Here is a 22,159-nt window from a genome sequence, read left to right as displayed (position 1 = left end):
TTCGGATATCCTGAGCCCCGACTCAGAGCAGCCCTACCGGCATTTGAGGACCATTCCTCGGCCGTGTTCACACAAACAACTCCCACACACCTGAGGCAAACAAGAGGTGGACTAAATAGTCTTTCCTTTTATCAGGCACACGGTGTTTTGAGCAAAGGTTTACACTCCTCTTATTCACCTTGTTCACATCTGATCTTTTCGCTCCTTTTCATTTAATATGACACGAGGTCTGACCTACCAAGGAGACACGATGCGGAGAGGGCGAAGAGCTGACCTCACCGTGTCCAGCAGCCTCTAGGTCCCGAGGACTAGAAAGGACAAAGCTGGCATGTTTGCTCCTTGCTGATCCTTGTCCCTTACCGTCACTGTCTTTCACCCTGTGGTCCTTGAGCCTCTTAAAGAGTATCTTCGGTTTCTTTTTGCTTCTCTGGTCCTGAGGACACTGAGAGGCCTTGTGCACTTGTCACAAATATTTCCTTGGAGCCAGGAACTGTGCTGGGCACAAGAGGGTCAGAGGAGGACAGAACGTGTCCTTGTCATGAAGCACACGTGGCCCCAGGCAGAGGAGACGAACCTGCTGGAGAAGGAAGAAACTGAGAAGTGTCTGGAGATCCAGGGGACCACAAAGGCTTCCTGGAGAGGGGGGCATTCGAGCCCAGCCTGGACGGGAGAGGTTGACTTTCTGGGAGTTCACCCTTTTCCTAAGCTGCCAAAAATCTCCTCAGCTCTTCCAAGCGCTGAAAACCAAGGCCCACTGGTTGGGGACCCTCCAGGCAAGGCCACCGTCTTTCCTGTGTTTGTGTCTTAGCCATTCACCTGACACCTGTCCAGGCTTCCTTTTGTCCACACTCCAGAAAACTAGTGAGCAGGTGAGCATTGGGGGCCACAGAGGAGAATGGATGTGTGGCATCTGCTGAGATGAGGTGGAGAGCTCCAGAAGAGAGGTCTCTGTTCCACTGCTGGGCAGCCCAGAAGGCCTGGTCTTAGCACTCTGACACCAGGCATGCTTCCCCAGTGACTGCAGGGCTTGGGCTTCCCGAGGCCCCCAGCCCTGAGAAGCCCTGAGCTGGGCCTTCACCTAGGCTCAGAGAACTCAGCCTCACGAGTGTCTAAACAGCTCATAGGCTGCAGGCAAACCTGGCCTCCCTGGGCCTCAATGTCTCAATTGGGAAACACAAGACTTATTCTAGAAAAGCTTCTTCAAAAGTTTTTTTTTTTTCCTTTCCTTTATGTTCTGTTTTAATAAACAATGCACAACAGATGCTGAGCGCGTCTACCCTGTGTCTGGCAAGGTACTTCAATCATAGTCCCTGACCCAGTGGGGCTTATGTTCATTCACTCTCTCTTTCATTCAACAAACACACTCCACGCCCTGGTCTGGGCATCGGGGACATAGTGATGAAAAAAATGTGCACGTCTCCACCCTTCCACTCTGGTGGGGAAGACAGAAAACTCAGTAAACAAATAAGTGAAATCCCCTTGCCCACCGCAGGGGCTAACAAGGACCCTATCTTTGTGCCCCCAACCCCAATGAGGCCAGATGCTTTCGTTGGGCTTCACTTGCTATAAAATTTAATAAGGAAGCAATTGTTTTGGGCGCCTGGGCGGCTCAGTGGGTTAAGCCACTGCCTTCGGCTCAGGTCATGATCTCAGGGTCCTGGGATCGAGTCCCGCATCGGGCTCTCTGCTCAGCAGGGAGCCTGCTTCCCTATCTCTCTCTCTCTCTCTGGCTGCCTCTCCATCTACTTGTGATTTCTTTAAAAAAAAAAAAAAGAAGAAAGAAAGAAAGCAATTGTTTTTTAATTATAAAGGGATAGCTAAACCTGAAGACAACTTTTCAAAGAATGCTGCCCTTCCTCACAGTCACTGATCTGCCCCAACCTCCATTTCACACTCATGAGGGTCAATGTGCCAAGGAAAAATGGGCTGCTCTCTCTAAGGGGAAACCGAGGCAGCAGGCAGGGAATTGCCCACTCCTGGCCTCCAGCTGGCCTTGCTGCTGATGCCCCTTCCTGAGCAGCTTGGGAGGGGTGACGCTAGTTTGCTCTGGTATTTCTTCCACTCTGGTGCCCTGCCTGCCCCTGGGGAGCACGGGGAAGGGTGGGCCATCGTGAGGTGAATCTGCAAGGATTTGGTGAATTCTGCAAAGTGGGTGGCCCGGGTAGGTCGGCCCAGCTAATGAGCATTTCTGTCTTGTTTGGTTTTTGTGTGCTTTTGTTTATTTTTGCCTGAACAGCACAGACTGATTTTTGATGTTGCCCAACGGCTGACTTTCTTTCTCCTGCCAGCCTCAGTTCACTTTGCTCTGCTCTGGAAATTATTTCTTGGCTTTTGCCTCCATGGACTTCAAGTTTTCAGCAACAGCTGAATTGCAAAGGATCCTAACTGAGAAGCCTTCTTCAGAACACCAGGGCGGGGGTGTGTGTGTAAGGGGTGTAGCCCTGGGGCTCAGCCCTGCTGGGTCTACGCAGGGCCAGACATCTGCTTAGAGATGGAAACCACCAGCTGGTTAGCTTCATGCAGAGAGAAATAACCCTAGGTACTTACAAGCTTTTACTTGGAGTACAGAGAGCCTTCCATTTACTCAGCTGTCTTACAAAATCTGATAAAAACTGAAAGATGTTTGGGTAGTAAATTTAATTCCAAACTCTGGAGCTCAATGTATGGACTGACTTTCAGGAAGTAAAAAGGTCCACCAGGTGTGTCACCATGGACATCAAATGCTAAGGCATTTGACCGACGTGCCCAGAGAAATTGCCAGGGTGAGGTTCTGTGCTGGGTGCCAGGCTACAACACTGAGCATATTGGTTCTGCCTGGACACAGTGTATTGTCTACCTGGCAGTAGCACCTGGTGTGACAACAGACATGCCAAAAAGGTCATGTGATATGAGCTGCAACATCAGGTTGCTATGTTTCCAGGCCCCATTCTTTGGGGTGTGAGGCTGGGAATCAGGAGACAGATTTAGGGAGCATTTCACTGACACTGCAGACAAAGCTGTCCTAGGCAAAGGAGACAGCATGAGCAAAGGCCTGGAGATAAGATAAATTTTTAGTATTTTTAGAGAATGGAATGAGTTCAGTATTTCTGGATTATAACATGTGGTGTGGGTGGTGATTGATGTCACCCTAGGAGGCAGGTGAGTCCCATCATAGAGGTTTTTGAAAACACGTTCAGGATGGTGGGACTCCACAGCAGTTACTAGGCATGAGAGCTGCAAGGTCAAATTTGCATCAGGAAAGGTGATTCTGGCTGCAGTGTAGAAGTCATATTAGATTGGAAGCTAGCAATATGGACGCTTTATATTGAACAAATGAGAAAAAATGGTAGTAAAGACTGGGGTCATGGGAATGGAAATGGCTGGAATGGATAGATATGGGAATCCACACAATCTGATGATTGGTCAGACAATGGCTGTACTAGGGAGCAAGAAATTCAGGAAGGTCTTTGTTTATTGATCCCTAGACAAAGAACCCAAGGCAGCTAAAGATGGGAAGAGAGATGGCAGGTTAACTTTGCAGATAGTCAAAAGATATCCAAGATAAATGATCAGATGATTCAGATATGAGCTCATATTTAAAGCCAAAACAGAGGTCAAGCTTGTTAACAGGGTATGTAAAGTGTAAAAAGAAAAAAAAAAAAAGAAATCCCAAGGAAAATATACATATTTAATGTAAAAATCATGAGAAATAAGACTATGAAGGAACCCAAAAAGGAATGGCCAGAGAGGTATCAAAAACCCAAGAGGATATGATTATCTTGAAAGTCAAACTAAGAGCTAACTATGCCTTCATGCTGGAGGGAAAAAATCAAGTGAGTTATGAACTGAAAAGCATCTTTTTTCTGCAAGTATTTGGACAATTTTGGTGAGAGGGTGTCCTTCAGAGGGAGGGAGCAGAAGCCCAACTGCAATGAGTTAAAGAGTGAATGGAGGGGGAAGTGGAGCCAGCAAGTGTAAACTCCTCTTCTAGAAACTTGATTGGTTATGAGAGCAAAAATGTGCTTGGGGATATAGGGGAATTTTCTCTTATTAAGTTGGTGGAGATATAAACATGTTTAAACATAAAAAGGAGTGAAGCCACGAAAAGATACTTGGGGGGTGGAAGTGGATAAAATGAAAGTGGAACAGAGATAAAATGGGGAGATCAGTCTCCCATACAAGAAGGAGGTTTTCCCACTGTGATGGGAGAAAAAGGTAGAAAGGAAGAGATTGGAAAACCATAAAGAAATGTTAAAATATTCAATTGGGATAATTTCCTGCTCTGGAGAGAAAGTTGAGTGAGAAAACTCAGAGAAATGGTACACAATGTGGAAGGCTCAGCTGAACCTAGATACCTTGTGTCTATAGGGCCTCCAACTTTCAGAAGAGTGTGATTTTTCTCCAGCATTGCCCTTAAACCTAGAGTGGAAGTAAAGGGGGGGAAATGGATTAACTCAAGAATGGGATAATGTGAGGGTGGGTCATGGACAATGAAAAGAGATGTGACATGGAGGACAATCACATGAGAATGGTTGAAAAAAGAACTTGAAAAGCAGATGAAAAAAACAAAGCAGAAGGAATTGCTAAGAAGGAAGGTAGCATTGGCATTCATGGCCCAGAAATCCCAGTAAAATAGAGTAAAAATGTGTAAATGAGGAAATATGCAAAAGAGCTAAGACAGGACTCTGGGCCTGAGAATTTTATAGCTCCAGGATTTAAGATTTGAGAGAGTCAGACTTTAAGGACAAGGGTATAGTCCACTTGGACATGGCTATTCACCTGAATGGCTGAAATGTGTGAAATACAAGCCATTGGAAACTAGCAGATGGATCAATCAACTGTGAGGTATCAGTGATGGTTGATAGGTCAACCATGTTAAGACTGAGGTCATTCCCATTGACAACAATAGGTAGGAGTTCAGGGAAGACACTAACTCGGTTATCCTGGTACTGGTGAATGAGAAAAATGCCCAGGGATTACAAGAGGTAGAGAGGAACACCATCAGATGGTGCTTATCTTCTGGGATGACTCCTGATCCTACTGTACACTGGGTGCAGAAGAATGAACAATTGCCACCATAGAGGACAACAGAGGAAGCTTGTCCCCAGAATGTGTCACTGAGACCACAGTTTCAGTTATAGAGCAAAGACCTTGAAATGATAAGGGAGATTTAAGGGGGTTGGTTTATCAAAAACAGGGCTTCCATATAAATTTGGAAAGGAAAAGGACACCAGTGATGCAGTCAGGGAAAAGTAGGCATAGTACATGGGAATGGGGAAATCTGGCATCTAGAGGACTGGAGGTCAGGGATAGCAAGGATGGAGGCAGGTATAGTCAGCATGTACCGCAGAGGTGCCTATGAGCTGGGAAAAGAGTGGTTGCCCCTGAGAGCCACTTAGCAAACAGTGGAACTCATCAGTTCAATGGATTCTCTCTAAATGCTAGAAACATTGCATTGTGCCCAGAGGCATCCAGCCTATGGAGCCCAGTGCCCACAAGTCCTACTCCTGTGTCAGCTTCCCGAAACCAGCCAGGTGCTAGGTTGTGCCATGGTGGGCCTGGGTTGTCATGGAATGGCAGAGCTCCCCACATTTGGGGAGCTGCTTCCCCACATATGCTGCTTCCGTGAAGCTTGTACTTCACTACTGTCAATCCAAGTCTCTATCAGGAAACTCGCTCCACGTCATATGACGGGTAAATGATTTTTTTTCTTAAATTAGGATTTGACAGAATAATTGTAAAATTGGTATTTTGCTTAAAAACCCTTTCTTCAAGCTTATAAGATGACATTAGAGAGGAATTTTCTCAGCAGAGATTTTTATAAGATGTAGCATATTGAACTGTATTTAAACATATTGAATGTGTATAAATTATCACGAGTAAAAAGGGAAAAAAGGACAGTTGTTTTATTTCCAAAAGATTTAAATGACTTCAGTGACTTTCACAGTAAGACCTCAATTTAAATGGCTAATGTTTGGATGGCAGGTTTGTGCCTCTTAGGATGGGGCATCTCAGCTCTCAGGAAGAAGACATAATAGCAGTGGGACATATATCCCAAACCCCAGGTATTGAGATTAAACAAAACAAAACAAAACAAACACAATAAAATTTTACTTTAAAAAATTACCACAGTGCTTTTTGTTTTAAGTACCCATGTTCTAACTACACATGCTCTAATTCTAACTACACATGTTCTAATTCTAATCCTGAACCCTAATTTATTGAATTTCTGGTTCCTAGAGTTCGTGCACGATAGTCCCAGCAAAGTCTTTGATAAACTGAACTAAATCCAATTTTCAAGTGACCGAAGTAGAATTCAACATCAGAAAGTTATTCGACTAATTCTTAAGAAAGAGATGAATAAGATCAATATGGTAGACAGAATAACTCATTTGCTGATGTGATGACTAAAGGAGTAAGATTCTTAAACTCTTCCTCTTGAGGTGGCATGGTGGAGTGGCAGCAGCAGGACTGGGATTTTACTTTTCTAAGGCTGTGATTTTCCTACCTTTGTCCTATCTTGAGATAGACCCATCCTCTACTCCCTCCCACTGTTCACATGCTGGGCTCATGTGAAAGGCACACTGGATGGATAGATGGATGGATGGATGGATGGATGGATGGATGGAAACATAGATACAAATGGACAAATGGATGGATGTATGGATACATGGATGGACAAATGGATGGATGGATGGTAGATGGATGGATAAAAGAAAGAATGGAAGGGTGAGTGGGTGGAAAGAAGGAAGGAAGAGAGACAGAGACAGAGAAGATGAGAGAAGAAGTGAAGGGTGAAGTTAACCTTGAAATCTTTTCACCTTCAGTTCAATGTCAGTCTATAATACCCTTCAGTACAATGTCAGTCTATAATACCCATGAGTACCTGATGACAGAGTCCTAAGAGACTGTGCTCCCAGTGAAATTCCCACTGACTCTCGACTCACTCAAGTTCTAAAGACAAGGATTTATCAGTCCAGAAAGGTCCAGGCTGAGAAGAAGCTCCTTCTCCCTCTGCATCGCAGTGTAGGTGCAGAGAACCCAGGTTTGTCTGCCAAATCTCAGAGTCTGGGACATAATCCCACACTGTGAAGCCACCTCATTGCTATCGCCCTTCTCATACTCCCTTCCTCTCAGACACCATAAATATTGGTCTTAAGAACCACCTAAGGTGCTAAGGGAGGAATAAAGTCCCAGAACCCATAATTGGGCTGCCACTTTGAGGGCATTTCACAAAGGTTCACACCCCTTTTCAGATGGCTTATACACAGAGAACAATGAGTCAAGTTAGAAAGGTTGAAGACGATAAAGTTCCAGAAGCCATTTCTCTTCCTCCTGTTCTGCCTGCTCCCCTCACCTTTCTTCCATTCGCCTCTTTCCCCAATCCCTCACTCTGAAAGGAAGGACCCCTGGTCTGACCCTGTCAGACTCTCCGATCTCCCCACCCCCACCATGCCTTCCATAACACCTCCTCCACCCCCTTCTCCGTCAGCCAGAACTTGTGCAAATGACACTTGGAACTCCACCTTCCCTGGCACATTGGATGAGGAAATGACTAGAAACCTGACAGTCTATCACTACCAGGGAGTGACAATTTAAAAAAAAAAAATTCCAGTTATGAGTGTAAGTTTAAAAATGTAACTAAAAGCCTTCATCAAAGTTTAAAGAGCTTCTTGTGCTTTTAGCATTTGCTTATTCTGATTTATTGACAATGACACACCTAGGAACCGTCATCTCTGCTGAGGCAGTGAAGTAATGGACTTTAGGGGGAGAGAGAAAAAGAGAGAGAGGGGGGAAAAAGAGGAAAAAAAAAAAAGAGAAGGTGCAGCTCACAGAAGAGAGACCGCTGATTACAGCCCACTAATTTGTTATGCACTCCGGCAAATCAGCGGTGATTCATATGACAAATAAGGAGAAAAAATTAACAGCTGTCATGTTGTGATGTGTTAATTTCCTGACAGTCTCTGCACTGAAGCCAATTACTGATTTAAGGGCAGGGAGAGAGAGCCCTGTTCAAGCTTCTAATTAGGCTTCTTCAAGACTAAAAGGATAAAAGCAAAAATAAGAGCAAGAGAATGAGGCAGGTAGCTGGGCTCCACGAAGCTCACATGCTTTTAAAGCCCCAGTTAAATAGCTTTAAGCTTAAGTGTGTTTAAGATAAGAATTTAGAAACATTTATTCACTTTTATCCCTGACCTGGTGGTTTAGGCTTTTGTGGAGTAATTGGGAGCTGAGCGAGGCCCAGGGCTCTTGTTGCCCTCTTTCTGCACGAGTCCAGCCTCTCAGACGTAATCTACTAATAATACCTTTGTTTAGTCGTGTCAACAGCCATACATCACCATGGCAGACAAAGGGCGGTGGGCGCCCACCCGCTTTCTGCTCAAGGATCAAGCTGAATGCATGTGGTCTGTGGCTATGCCTCCATGGTGCTATGTGATCCTGTTGGCACCAGCCCCAGAAGAGAGGGTCTGTGGTGGTGGTCACTGGGGTCTTCATGCTTTGATGTTAAGGTGACCTCCACCCAGACCCAAGGGACTTTGACTTTGGCTCCTTCCAACATTCTGTCTTGCTTGTCCCCAGTTACTTTATTTATCATTCCCCATTGATCCAGTTATCCTGTATATGAGCAGATCTACTCTAAGGATCTCTACTCTAAGGGTCTTTCACAGGAGGAGTAAGGGGGTACTGGCTGATGGGAGACTCATTCTTGGCCATTCTGAGCACACCAGGGCTGTAGCCAAGCTATCCATGGCTAAAGCTCCTCTCTGTATCAATCATTATGGTCCATCAAAAAAAATGGGATTTTGAGAAATTATGTGCCTCTCAGCATGACCAGCTATAGGGGTGGCATTTTTTTCACATCGTTTTCCAAGAAAATCAAGTCCTTCCCCATCTGTGTCATAAAGTCTTTCATAGGGCTTATTTAAAGTTTTTTTTTTTTTTTTGTAAAATTCATGTTTTAGTCCTCAGAAACCAACAGCCTCATGGACTGATGTCATGGTCACTTTGGGGTCCTTCCCTTGTGGATTTCCTGGAAAGGCTTCCTCCTGAGATAGACAGAAACCATTTCTCACAATGTTCATGATTTATTTCCTTGTAGGTGGGGGAAATCCGGGGATTTTTTGATTGCCTGTGATAGAACGAAAGAAAAAATAAGGGAATGATGGAGGAAGGGAAGAAGGGAAGGAAGGAAGGAAGGAAGGAAAAAAGGAAGGAAGGAAGGAAGGAAGGAAGGAAGGAAGGAAGGAAGGAAGGAAGTGGGGGCAAGGAAGAAGGAAGGAAGGAGAGAGAGACCAAAGTGAATGGAAAACTTCTTGACTCACAAACCGAAGAATCGGAAAAGCTCTTGCTTGGGGGTGGCTGGACACAGAGCCTCAGATAGTGAACAGAGGAGTTGAATTCACGGCCTCAGCCTCTTGGCCCAACTTTCTTTGTGTGGGTCACATTTTCAGATGGGCTTTCCTTCTGACGATCATCGAGCAAAGGCACATCCCGTAGGCCCAAGTTTGATTTCAAAGGGGGAACCAGGCCTATCTTCATCACTTGCCCCAAAAGTCTTGGTTGACAGGATGAATTTGTTGAGGTAAGGCTGTGCCAACTGGCTCAGGCATGATTCCTATGCCCGACATGGAGCTGAAAGAAGAGTGAACTCAGACACAGGAGTGAGAGAAGCATTGGTTTCCAAAGAAAATCAGGAAGAATCCCCAAAGAAGGAGGGATGAATGTGAGAGAGGCAAGCCCCAGACACGGCCTGCTGAGAACAAGTGGGCACAAAAGAAAGCTTTTGTGGAGACCTTCTAGGTCAACCTCGATGTTCTTGAATTGCCTCAAGTTTCCCAATATTTAGAAATACCTGAAGTGACACGAACTAATGTTTGAGAGAGAGGCAGGTAGGAGAGGCAGGAAGAGCATATGTAGGGGCAGAAGCCCATGAACACTCACATTCTTCAGGGCCCACTTTTGTAGCACTAACCCTGGGATTCAGATCCCAAGAGGGCTTGTTTATTTCAGGGCTGTCTTTCAGTAGAGATTTGTCACGTGTCTGCCAGTAAAACAAACCCCTAAGTGCCATGGCACCAGGTGATCCAGCCCTGTTCAGAGACCTGCGCAGCCCCATCTGGGGTCATGCCAGCTCTGTGCCCGGGAGAATTGCAGCCTCCTGCTGCCTGAGCAGCTAGGTCCAGGGTAAGCACATCATTACTACAATTAAAGAATCACTCATGCGTTGCCCGGTAAGGGGAAAACAGGTCCCCAGGGCCCCAGCCTCCTCCCAATGGCTTCCTCCTTTCAGGCAGGTGCCCTGATTAAAAGGCTTCAATGGTTTATTTCATTAGGAGTCACTGTAGGAATTGCCTGAGAAACAGGAATCCTTCGACATTGATTTTGTTGGTGACTGCAACCCTAAACTTGAAGCGATGGCTAAAAGGTAATTCACTCTCTAAGCTTTGCTCAATCCTGACCCATTATCATTTGAGCTGAAATATGTCAGCACGGTGAGATATTGAGTGTATTATCTTTTTTAGGAGGGTTCTCCGAGTGAATCACACACATGCATTTACCTTTCTAAGTGCCGTCCAACAGACTTATGATTTATTGATTTACGTAGCGCCCTTCATCTACATCAAGATGTTCTCCAAGGGAATGTTGCATCTCAGGGGAGGACTGGGCTGGCCTTGGGGATGAGAAGTCACCTCCAAGATGGGTAGTTTCTATCTCATCAACCCCAGGGGCTCTGAGCAACCCTTCCTGAGGGAGACCTTGCCAGCAGAGTAGGGTTTCTGGTATGGGAAGAAGACCATGAACTGGGCTGAGCTTCCTAGAATGTTGGGAGCAGCAGCCAACCAGCTCTAGTCCCAGAGGGCATCAAGACAATTGTAACTACAAATGAGAGCAGGGGTGATGGACATGTGATTGCAACCAAAAAGGCACTTGGGTGTCCAGAAAGATGGCAAAGGCACTTGACCAAGATGTGATGGGAATTCTGATTTTGAGGAAAGCAGTAATGCCTTACTGGGCTGAAAATCTGGGACAGGGATGGGTAGGGTTGTGGAAGAAGACCAGATGTGAGACCCTGGGAGCTGTGATTTGGGGCCCGGATAATCCAGAACATTTGCTGAGCACTCCATTTCAGTGTCTGTAGTTGGACACCTTGCTCCTGGCTGTGGGTCTAAAACTCCCCCAGGGTTCTGGGCAAGGACTTTGAGGGATGCTCTTCCTAGTCCCTGGACCCCTGCCCTCCCCACTCTTCCATTCCATCTCTGCTCTCTCCACACCATCTACCTATGTCTTCCCTCCTCCTCATTACCTCACTGCTTCACCTCTCTTCTGACAGGACCAGTCCTGATTCTTTCATCTCTGATGGGCTTTATTTACCCTCAAGTATTGTAAGTGATCTGAGCGGTGGTGAGGAAAACCCCAAAGGAAATAGAGCCACCCACCCTAAACTAGTGGGTTTCCAAATGGGTGAGGCAGAAGTAACATTTAGGGTCTGCCAAAGGCCTGGTCAGCTTCCTCTCTCTCCTTGGCCTCTTCTTTCCATTCACACCCACTCCTGTATCCATGCCCATTGGCCAACGAAGACAATGCTTCAGATGTGGTGGTCTGGATGGCAGTTTGGGGACCCCAATGGGATCCATGCAAGGCCACCACATCCTTCTTGTCTGGCTTCCTCTTTTCCATCCAAAGACTTTCGAGGTACTTTTTCTTTTATCTCCCCTTTTATATGTACCTGTAGATGTTCCCCCGCACTTTGATTTGGTTCCAAGGTAAGGCGGCTGTTGGGTTGAGGAGGCATAATTCTCTGATGTGCATGTGGCCTTATCAGCTCCCTCTTTCCCTGCACTGCCGAGCGTTATCAGCACAGCGCTGGGAAGCATTTGTGTTAGGGAAGCAGCCTCAGATGAGAGGTGCTAGGTTGCTACAAAGCTTTCAAATGATGGAGTGGCTGCTGTTGAAAGACACATCAAGATAGCAGAAATCCTGAGGATGTTCTCTGTAAGATTAAACAGCAAGAACAGGTCAGACCAGAGACCAACAGGCTAAACATGCAGGTAGAGAAATAGAAACAGGCACAGTGTTCTGTTACGAAAGAGGCAAAGCCCTTTTGTTGATATGGCATGTGCTCAGAGAGGATCTGTCTCATTTTGCAGAGGAGCAAACTGAGCTCCTGTGGGTTCCTGCCAGGCACTGCACCTGTGTGGGCTCTTGAAAGGATAGCCTTGGAGGCTTGCAGGGACCTGATGGATTCCACTCATCCTCCAAAGAAGTGCCGTGGCTGGAGCGGGGAGTGCCTGAGCTAGCAGGAGTATCTGAGCCCAGTGCTTAGGCTCATTATCCTCCAAGCCCTCCTGGATCCAGAAAATAGCAGGTCCTGTCCCAGAACTGAAACAAACCCCACTCACTCCGGTTGCACTGTGCCTATTTCAATTCTGGAGACTGATGCCAGAAAGGGTTTTTTTCTGAAAGGAGGTGTGCAAGGGTGGCAGGCAGAGAATTTGGTCACATTTCAGTTCCTTTAGGCGAGGTGAACATCAAAAGGAGGTAATACCAACCTCTCATCAGGGTGCTTTCTTTTTTTTTTTTTTTTTTAAAGATTTTATTTATTTATTTGACAGAGAGAAATCACAAGTAGTTGGAGAGGCAGGCAGAGAGAGAGAGAGGAGGAAGCAGGCTCCCTGCTGAGCAGAGAGCCCCATGTGGGACTCGATCCCAGGACACGAGATCATGACCTGAGCCGAAGGCAGCGGCTTAACCCACTGAGCCACCCAGGCGCCCCATCAGGGTGCTTTCTGACGCAGAACACAGGAACCTGTGTGGGTCTATAGATGGCCAACAGAGAGTCTGTGAAGCCTCCAAAATTGTATGTCAAATGTGGTTCATGTGAGAAATGTGCACCAACCCCAACTTTGAAGGAGGGGCATAGAGTTCATCAAATCCCCAAAGGAGCCTGTGACCCCTCAAAGAGTTTAGATTTATCTCCTTACTGCTTCTGAATTGGAATCTGAGATCAGACAGACCCTGCCGGAGCCTTGGCTCTTGCACTCACCAAGCCACACAAACACAGACACGTCCTCTGCCATGGGAGAGCCCCAGCCTCATCAGAGCAGAAGGCTGGATCACACTCCTGTAAACTCAGACACGGCCGCTGCTGTTGGGTTAGAGGAAGGCACACTGCCCGTGAGATGGTTGACCCGGCACATAAGGCACAGCAGCACCTGGTGGGGGTGGAGGTGCAAGAAGGACTGTAGCCTCAACTTGACCTCAATGTGAAAGCCCCATCTCTCAGGATCATTCCCTCATCTGTAAATTGGGTGCAGTAGACCCAGTCTACCCACCTTCCAGGACTGCTATGAAGGTGGCAGGAGAGAGTGTATACAATAGGCCTTTGCTGAGTCAGAGAAGGCCAGAGGAGGTAGTACCAGAAGCTATTACCCCACCCCCCGACAGGGATCACTGGGGGTGGTCTCTGGACCCCATCTCTAAGCGTGGGGTCTGTACTAGGGCAGGGCTGGAGCTCTGAGCACCAGGTGGCTTCCTCCACTCTCCCATCTCCAGACCTTCACCTCTCATAGCTCAAGGGTAGCTGGGGGAGGGGAGCGTGCATCTTAATTTAATAGGGAAAATAATTCACGTGCTTATAATGAAATGCGACAAGCAGAACCTAACAAGTAAATACACTACAAACTACGTTGCAAGCCTCTAAGGTAACGGAAAATAACTAGTTTTAGTTGCCTTTTTATCTATTATGAGGAATGTCAAGCATTTGACAACAGAGTATTTAATAAAAAAATACTATAATTTGTGTTTAAGCGATAGCAATAGATATTGCATTTATTTTATTTCTATCCAAGGAGACAGGTTTGGGATTTCTTAAAGGAATTAGGAAATACAAAGTGAGAGGTTTAATGGGCCCGGGATGAACAGGCCATGGGCTAGGGCTCCCCAGGGCTGGCGTGTGCGGACACAGCCAACTGGAGGCATGTCCCTGTGCCCAGCCTGTGCTAGACTCAGGGGGGAAGTGAGAATAGTATGATTGCACTTCCAGGAAAAGTGCCCAGGGACAGGCTGGAGGCAGTATCAGGTACCTTCACTCATGACCCTTGCAGGCCCCCGAATGCCCCTGTCTCCTTAGGGAGAGAGATCCAGGACACATCTATAGAAAAGGGAAAGCTCTAGAACAAGCCTCATTTATGAGCCCCAGAAGAGATGCATGGGATTGCTGGAACTTTACTGTCATTGACAGTGGAAAGTCGGAAATGATGCAGATGCCTACGAAAAGGGGAGAGGGGAGATAAGATGATGTACCCCTTATGAAATGTCGTGCTTTCAAGCTGATTTCCAGGTGTGGTGTGCATCAGCCTCAAAATGCAATGCGGATGGGTGTGGGAAACCTGGGAGATACAGTTGGTTAGGTGTTCAAATCTTGGTTTAGGTTCAGGTTGTGATCTCAGGGTCATGAGATGTAGTCTTGCATAGGGCTATGTGCTTAGCTTGGTGTTTGCTTGAGAGTCTCTCCTTCTCCCTCGGCCCCTCCCCCAACCTGTGCTCACTCTCTGGCTCTTAAATAAATAAATAAATAAATAAATAAATAAAATCTTTAAAAAAAAATGCAATGTGGATGGAAAAAAGCAAAATATTTATGTGAATTTAGGTGCTTGCATGTAACCACACAATGTATAATTTAAGGGTTGAGTGTATGCATGTGCATGTGTAAGCACATATGTGCACGTCCTTCTGTGTTGTGTGTTACGTGTATGCCCCCATGTGCGGATATGGATCACAGGCAAGTACAGCCAAGTTGCACTATGGCTACGTCAAGAAAGAGAGAATGGGCTGGGATCAGGGACCATCCATGTGTCACTCAGCCGGCCCCCCACCAAGACAGGGTTCACAATGGTGGTTTTTAATGTCTGCAGCAAATACGGCAAATGTTAATATTTGTTCATTCTGGATGTTGAGGACTTGAGTATTTGGCTATTCTCTGTACTTTTTTGGTGTTTTTTCCAGCCAGAACTAAAACATAATGAGTAGGCAAGAAGGGTATTCTAACAGCAGTGTACGCGGGGAAGGCTTCACGGGGGCCCCGAGAAGTATGGATATGCGGTCATGACATGGGCTGACCAGGGGTCAGTCTGGCTTTGGTTTCCTTATTGTAGACAAGAAGGTTGATTCAAATATCCTCAGGGTTGGGGCGCCTGGGCTGCTCAGTCCAGTTAAGCGTCTGACTTTGGCTGAGGTCATGATCTCAGGGTCCTGGGATCAAGGGTCTTCAGATGGAGCCCTGCATGGGGCTCTCCACTCAGCTTGTCCCTCTGCCACTCCCCCCCACTCATGCTCTCTCTCTCTCTCTAATAAATAAAACATTTGAAAAAAAATTAACTTTAGGGCCTTTTTGCTTCTGACATCTTACCTGTGTCAACTGACTGAGAAGTCCTGTTTGATCTTAAGAAGAAGAGGACCAAAGGGGGTCCACAGAGGGGCTGGTAAACCAGCCTAAACTGAATGTGAAGGCCAAGAAGGGCTTGGACAAGAAAGAGGGAAGTATGACAGTGCTGAGCAGGCATTGGTGGAAAAGGCAGACTGGGCTATGTGGATAGGCCTCCATGGTCAGTGGCCTACAGGGGTGGTTCAGGGATGGGTCATCAGGTCATTGGGCAGCAAGATGAGGCATTACTTGGGTCCCTATCTGTATGTGGTCTACTAGCCAAGGTAAGTCTTGGGAGCTTCTGCCCCTCTAAGCAGGAGTTACTGCCTTCACAATGGGACGTCAAACCTGTAGCCAGATTTCATGAGTTTTCAAGAGAAACTGTAATCTCTGCATTATATGTAAACTCTTAATTTTCAGATGTTTGCTCAACTTGTTTTTTTTTAAACTTACGTTTGGAATGCAGTGCTCAGGTCTGGGGGTGCATTGCGCCTCTAGAGATGAACAAGGACACTTAGGCTGGAAGAACTTTCCACCTGTGAGTCTGAGCAGGAAGAACCACAAGACAAGCCCTACAGAGCCCCATCCTTCCTAGGCTGAGCAACCCGCTGTCGTGGCAACCGGGCCACTTCTGGGCCACCTGCACTCAGGCAACTCCTTCAGACCCGAGTTTCCATTTCCTTTGGAGTTGAGTGGGGGTCCTCGGCCTCAACTCATGGGCAATTGGGAAGATGAAACCATACTCCCATAGCATGAAAAAGCCTTCAGTAGGCTGCAAAGTGCTAGCCACACAGAAAACATCAATGCTACCACCATTCACGTGGAGCATTGTGAGTTTTTATCAGCAAAAGGTCAGCGTTGAATCCAGTCAGCATCCTCATATTTGAACTCCACATAGACAAATCTTTCTGTGAATTGCTCTCACACAGCCCCGTGCAGGCAGTGGACTTCTGTGTGTGATCAGATGTGACAGTCACACAGGTCCTGTGCAATCCATGGCCATCACCAGCGACCCTGAGAAAGGACCTGCGACCCTGCCTCTCTGTCCCAGTTTCCCCATTTCCAGCAGTTCTGGAGAACTGCTGTCCCTCTAGCTGTCTCATGGGGCTCAGGGACACCACGGAAGAGGGACCCAGGGCCACCTGAGAAGGGCATCACAGGAGTGAGCGATGCTTACTGGGAAGGATGCTGCTCGAGGGGCCCTCCAAGAACCATGCAGAGAAAGCGATCGCTGTCCTCTGGTGTCTGAAGAGCAGGTGTGCAGGTCCGAGTGGAGGAGGGGCGTGAGGTGTCCAGGTCAGAGTCCAGCTCTGCGAAATGCAAACTTTGAGGGTAGGGAGCTTCCACTCATTGGAGGTGTCTATGCCAAGGCTAGGGGTTCTTGGAGAGACCAGTTCCCACTCTGGGTGAGATCTGACTACAGGCTTTTCATACAAGCTCCTTCCAGGCTAGGCTTCTGGGATGGTCCAACAACCAAGCATCACAGCCATCTGTGCAGACCCAGATCAGCCCCTCCATCTCCCTGCTCCCCCGCACCGAATCCTAAACAGCGCCACCCTTGTGCTGGCGGACTCTCTGCAGTGGCAGCCCCAGAGCAGGACCCAACTAGCACATTCGAGGACGATCCGGCAGCACCCCCCCTGCCCCGCAGCTGCCCAGGTATAGCTCATGGCACAGCCAGAGCAATTAATAACCTTGGCACCTGGATGAGAGGCCCTGGCAGGTTTCCCCTATTCTCCATTTGCCTTCTCAGTGCCTGTGAATAAATTAATCCCCTAATACATAATTAACTCGAAGTTGAAAGGTGAAGTCAAACTTAACCAATTTACTGTTCTGGAGCTGGTTTAGTTCGGATCATGTGATTTTAATTCTTTCCGTATGACCAGGTGATGGGGAAGGCGGAAGGGGGGAGAGGAAAATGCACAGATTAATTTCATTCCTTAACCTCCCTAATGCGCCTGCTTGCTCGCATCGTGTTGCCGACAGCAGATCATCACATGATTTATGGGACTGACCGCTGCCTGCATCTCTCAGGCTAATGACACACACACTAGAGTCATTGATTTGTATGAGTAGCCCCCACTCTTCATTTATCACAATTTAATGTAAGAGTTTGCAATGCAGAGAAAAAAATCCACATGGGAAACATGGGCCCATAGGCCCAGCCGCCAACCAGTTATGAATCATTTGCTGCCTTTTAATATATAGACTATTCTATTCTGGAAAATGCCCCATAAGGTCATATTCTTCTCCCGAACATCCCGACAATTAAAGTCCCCAAGAAGCTGTTTTAAGATGCATGACCCAGCAGCACCTTTGTTAGCTCACACTCTCTTGTAATGCATGCTATCGATTTGTGTCTGAACTCTCTGGAACCCTTCACAAGCCATAACCCACGAAAGTTTCCGAGGGCAGCCCTGTGCAACCCAAGTGTGGGGTGCTTGAGCTCTTGTCACCAGCTGGCCAGGCCACACGTGAGCACGGGGAACGGCCCCTTCCCCACACACACACACTGCTGGCCAACCCAAAGGGCCGTGTGTCCCCTGAGGGCCAGAGTAACCCAGCAAAACTAACAGCATTTGAAAGCAAGGCTTTTAATTTCTGATTTTTATAAAACGTGGTCATACGCAAATCACTCAGAAGGCTCTGAAAAGGAGGGCAAGATCAGCTGAGCGGCAGTACTGAGAGAGTCCTACATTTCTTTTGTGAAGTGGAGAGCCCACCAGGGCGAGCGCTGCCGGGACCCACGGAGCCTCAGGGCAGTCTGGCACATCTTCCCAGAGGGAGCGACACCTGATTCCAGATTTTAGGAATTTAAAAAAAAAGTTTCCTTAAAACACACATGGACAAAAATGGGATTGGGAGGGAGACAAACCATAAGTGACTCTTAATCTCACAAAACAAACTGAGGGTTGCTGGGGGGAGGGGGTTTGGGAGAAGGGGGTGGGATTATGGACATTGGGGAGGGTATGTGCTTTGGTGAGAGCTGTGAAGTGTGTAAACCTGGTGATTCACAGACCTGTACCCCTGGGGATAAAAATATATGTTTATAAAAAATAAAAAATTATATTTAAAAAAAAACACACATGGACATATTACCTAGTAACATGGAAAATGCATATTTTTTCCCAAGATATAACATAAGCCTTTGAATAAATGTGCGGTTGGGAGGAACCTGACCTTGTCCCAAAGCCACTGGATTGTGGAAGCGTGGCTGGGGAAGCATGGTTGGTGCACACCAGGGTCAAAGACTGATGCCTATTGTACTGGCCAGGTGGGAACGGGAGCAAGCAGGAGCCAGGGACCCACCTGTCGGGGACAATGCTGCTCAGCTTCTGTTGGAGGACAATAGGCCTAGTGTGGCCACATCTCCTCGTTCTTTCAGATAAGCATAAGATTCTGCTTTAAAAACATGGGAAACCTGTATTTTTAAATGTCAGAATACTGGTGAGAATAGACTTAGCCCTAATCGAATGCCAGAGCCAGGCACTGGTGCCCGCCCCGCCCACCATGCCTCCATGAACATGAACGACACGTCCACCACCCTCAAGGCTACCTCCCTCAGCAGGTAACTCAGTGCCATTGCCTGGAGGGAGGTTGTTGTCAATTGGGAGGCACTTTGGAAAGTGCTATTATTCCCTCAGCAGCAATGGGAGGAGTGAGTCTTCTGTGGCTTCCAGCATGGACAAGAGGTCAGGTGCAATCCCAAGGCTAAAGTTGGAATCCTCTGAGTTTGGACTAGGGAAGAAAGAGTTACCTATTCACCATATATCTCTTTGTAAACCCTCATAATCATACTAGGGCTTATTGTACTTCTCAATCCCCAAATTCTTTTCTGAAATAATCAACCTGATAAATGTCTTCTTGGTATACCAGGTATTTTCACATCAAGTTTGTTTTGGTTTGTGAAGTTTATCTACAACCCTTTCTTGTGTTCCCAGACATTCTCAGCCTCCCAGATCTTGGAGAGAGAGGGAGATGGAAATAGTGACAAGATCGGGAACTGCCTTGTTTTCTTCCTGGTAAATTCCAGCACTCCAGCATGTTGGATGTATGTGTGGATGCCTGGACCATGGAGGGCAGGGTCTTGGGCTCATTCTGTGTGTCAAGCACTGTGCTGCCTTCTGGGGTCATGCGGTAGGGGCTCTGTACCATCCTGAAGGAACAGAGGCTGTGTGCATGACTGGGGGAGTGCATGGCTGAATTATGAAGCTGAGAGCATCCTGACTGGGGTGATAGCAGGGAAGGGGAGATGTCCCTTCCTGGGGACCTGGCAGACAAGGGTGGGTATGGAGAGGCAGGGTATGAAGTAGTCCAGCATAAGGAGACCAGTGTTAATGACTCTAGGCAGTCACTCCCTCCTGATGGCTCCTGTTTGACTCTAGGCAAGATCCTTGCCCTCCTGAAGGTTACATTCTGGAGGAGGGGAGGGGAAAACAGTATAAAAATAAAATACATCTGATAATTTTAGATGGATGAAGAGGAACGTTAGAGTGGATGATCAAGGACATTCTCGAAAGAGGTGACATCCTGTGAGCTGAGAACTGAATGACAAGAGGACTCGAGGGAAGGACATTCCTAACAGGGCAGACAACAAGTGCAAACGTCCTGGGGCAGGAGTGAGTGACATGATTGGGAAATAACAATCTGTCCTATGTCTCTAGAGATGAGCCTCATTCATCTGAAAGCCAACACTGGGCTCCTCTAGCCTTCCCCAGGGCAGAGCAAGCCAGCTAGTCAGGGGGCTAGAGAAATAGCTGACACACAACCAAAGCCAACTCCCATCCACTGCACTCCAGGCCCACCCAGAGGGAAGCCTGCACTAGAAGAACCCACAGTCCAAAGGAGGGAGATGCACATGCCAGTCATCAAGATGCAGAGTGCAAGGAAAGTTCTCTGAAGAGGAACATGTCCCATGGGGCATTGGGGGAGACTTTGCAGACATGAGGCTTATCTTGGCTCTTAAAGAAAGAGTAGCAGTTTGCCTGAGGAGCAGAGGGTAGAACGGCACACGGAAAGGTAGGGTCCTTGAAAGTCTCAGGAGCTGGAGGCTGTCGGGTGTGCCTGGACCGCAACTGGGTGCCCATGGAAGGAGTCCCAGAGGGAGTGACATAGAGGAGGCGGAGAGAGGGGCAGGAGAAAGGCCTCAACGCTCCATGGGATGAGAGAGTCTCCACCAGCTGCCCTGGTTGCAGGAAAATCCAGGCAGGGAGCCCCAAGGAGCATTCCTTAGACAGAGGACAGCTCGTCGAAGACCTTCCCGGCATGGGACCTTCCACCCAAAACAGGCCTCTCCAACGTCTCTAACATCACAGACAACTGGGCCGGCACTTTGAAGACACCAGATGAGTACTGGCTCAGGGTTTATTCTCGCTTCCATACCTGTTATTCTGCAAACACAGGTGTATCTCACCTGCCAAACAGCTTTGACCCCTGTGCTGCCCCATCACTGCCTCCAGGCCAAAGGCCAGATGCCAAGCATCTGTGGGGAGGCTACTTGGCTTTAAACCAGTAGCAACCGGTGCCTTTTTCTTAAGCTGGTGGCCGTATACTGTTGTATCATGTAATCCTTCCACAAACCCTGGAAGGGTTGGTATAGTTGCTGCTGCTTCACATGAGGGAACAGCCTCGAAAAATCCTACTGGCCTGCTCTAGGTGTCATCACTCCAGGTGGTTCAACCAGTGCTACAGGACCTGTGCCTTGAGGGGAACATGAAGTGAGTTTAGGAACCACAAAGACACTGCGTGTATCCTGCACTTTCTGGGAGGCGGAGCCTGAGGCAAGGGCTGTGTGCAGGTGGTTTCCCTGGGAGACAATCCCAGGGGACAGGAGTCCAGGACCTAGGGAGGACCAGCGAAGGAGGCAAAACCAGTCTAGAGGTGTGGCCGAGGTGCTCCTGTCAGGAAGCAGGAAGATAAGGTGTGGCTAAGGTGGGGCTGTTGGATCTGCCGGCAGGTGACTGGAGTGGAGGCAGGCTGGAGAAGGAGGCTGAGGCACAAGCTGGCAAATGATGCCAAGTTCCCCTAATGAGAACATTATTTCTCCTACATTCCTTGTTCAGTCCTGAAACTCTGTTAATTGAGACCCACCTCGGGCTCAAGCTCAGGCAATCAAGCCACAGTGTACACGTACTGTTTTGTATTTACTGTATTTATGTGACAATTGCTTCCTACTTATGTCAGACAATATGAGGTTCCCATTGATGACAGTTGTAGAAAGTTTCCTTTAAAAAGCCTTTGCTTGGAGCACCTGGGCGGCTCAGTTGGCGAAGCGTCTGCCTTCAGCTCAGGTCTGATCCCAGGATCCTGGCATCGAGTTCCGCACTGGGCTGGGACTCATGCTCAGCAGGGAGTCTGTTTCTCCCTCTCCCTTTCCCCCTGCTCTCTATCTCCCTCAAATAAATAAAATCTTTTAAAAAAAATTGTAAAAAAAAATATTCAACTAATTACCTTATTAAAAAATAAAATGGGGTGCCTGGGTGGCTCAGTCATTAAGCTTCTGCCTTCAGCTTGGGTCATGATCCCAGGGTCCTGGGATCGAGCCCCGCACCGGGCTCCCTGCTTGGTGGGAAGCCTGCTTCTCCCTCTCCCGCTCCCCCTGCCTGTGTTTCCCTCTCTTGCTGTGTCTCTCTCTGTCAAATAAATAAAATCTTAAAAATAAATAAATAAAATAAAAAGCCCTTGCTTACATGAAAGCTGGAAGTAGATGTAATGAGAGTGTCAGTGACCACGGAGGTGTCCTGGGATATGGCACGT

Source organism: Mustela nivalis (genome assembly GCF_964662115.1).
Source record: "Mustela nivalis genome assembly, chromosome: 18".
Classification (NCBI taxonomy): domain Eukaryota; kingdom Metazoa; phylum Chordata; class Mammalia; order Carnivora; family Mustelidae; genus Mustela; species Mustela nivalis.
The sequence above is the reverse complement of the archived record's forward strand: the minus strand, read 5'-3'. Positions refer to the sequence as shown.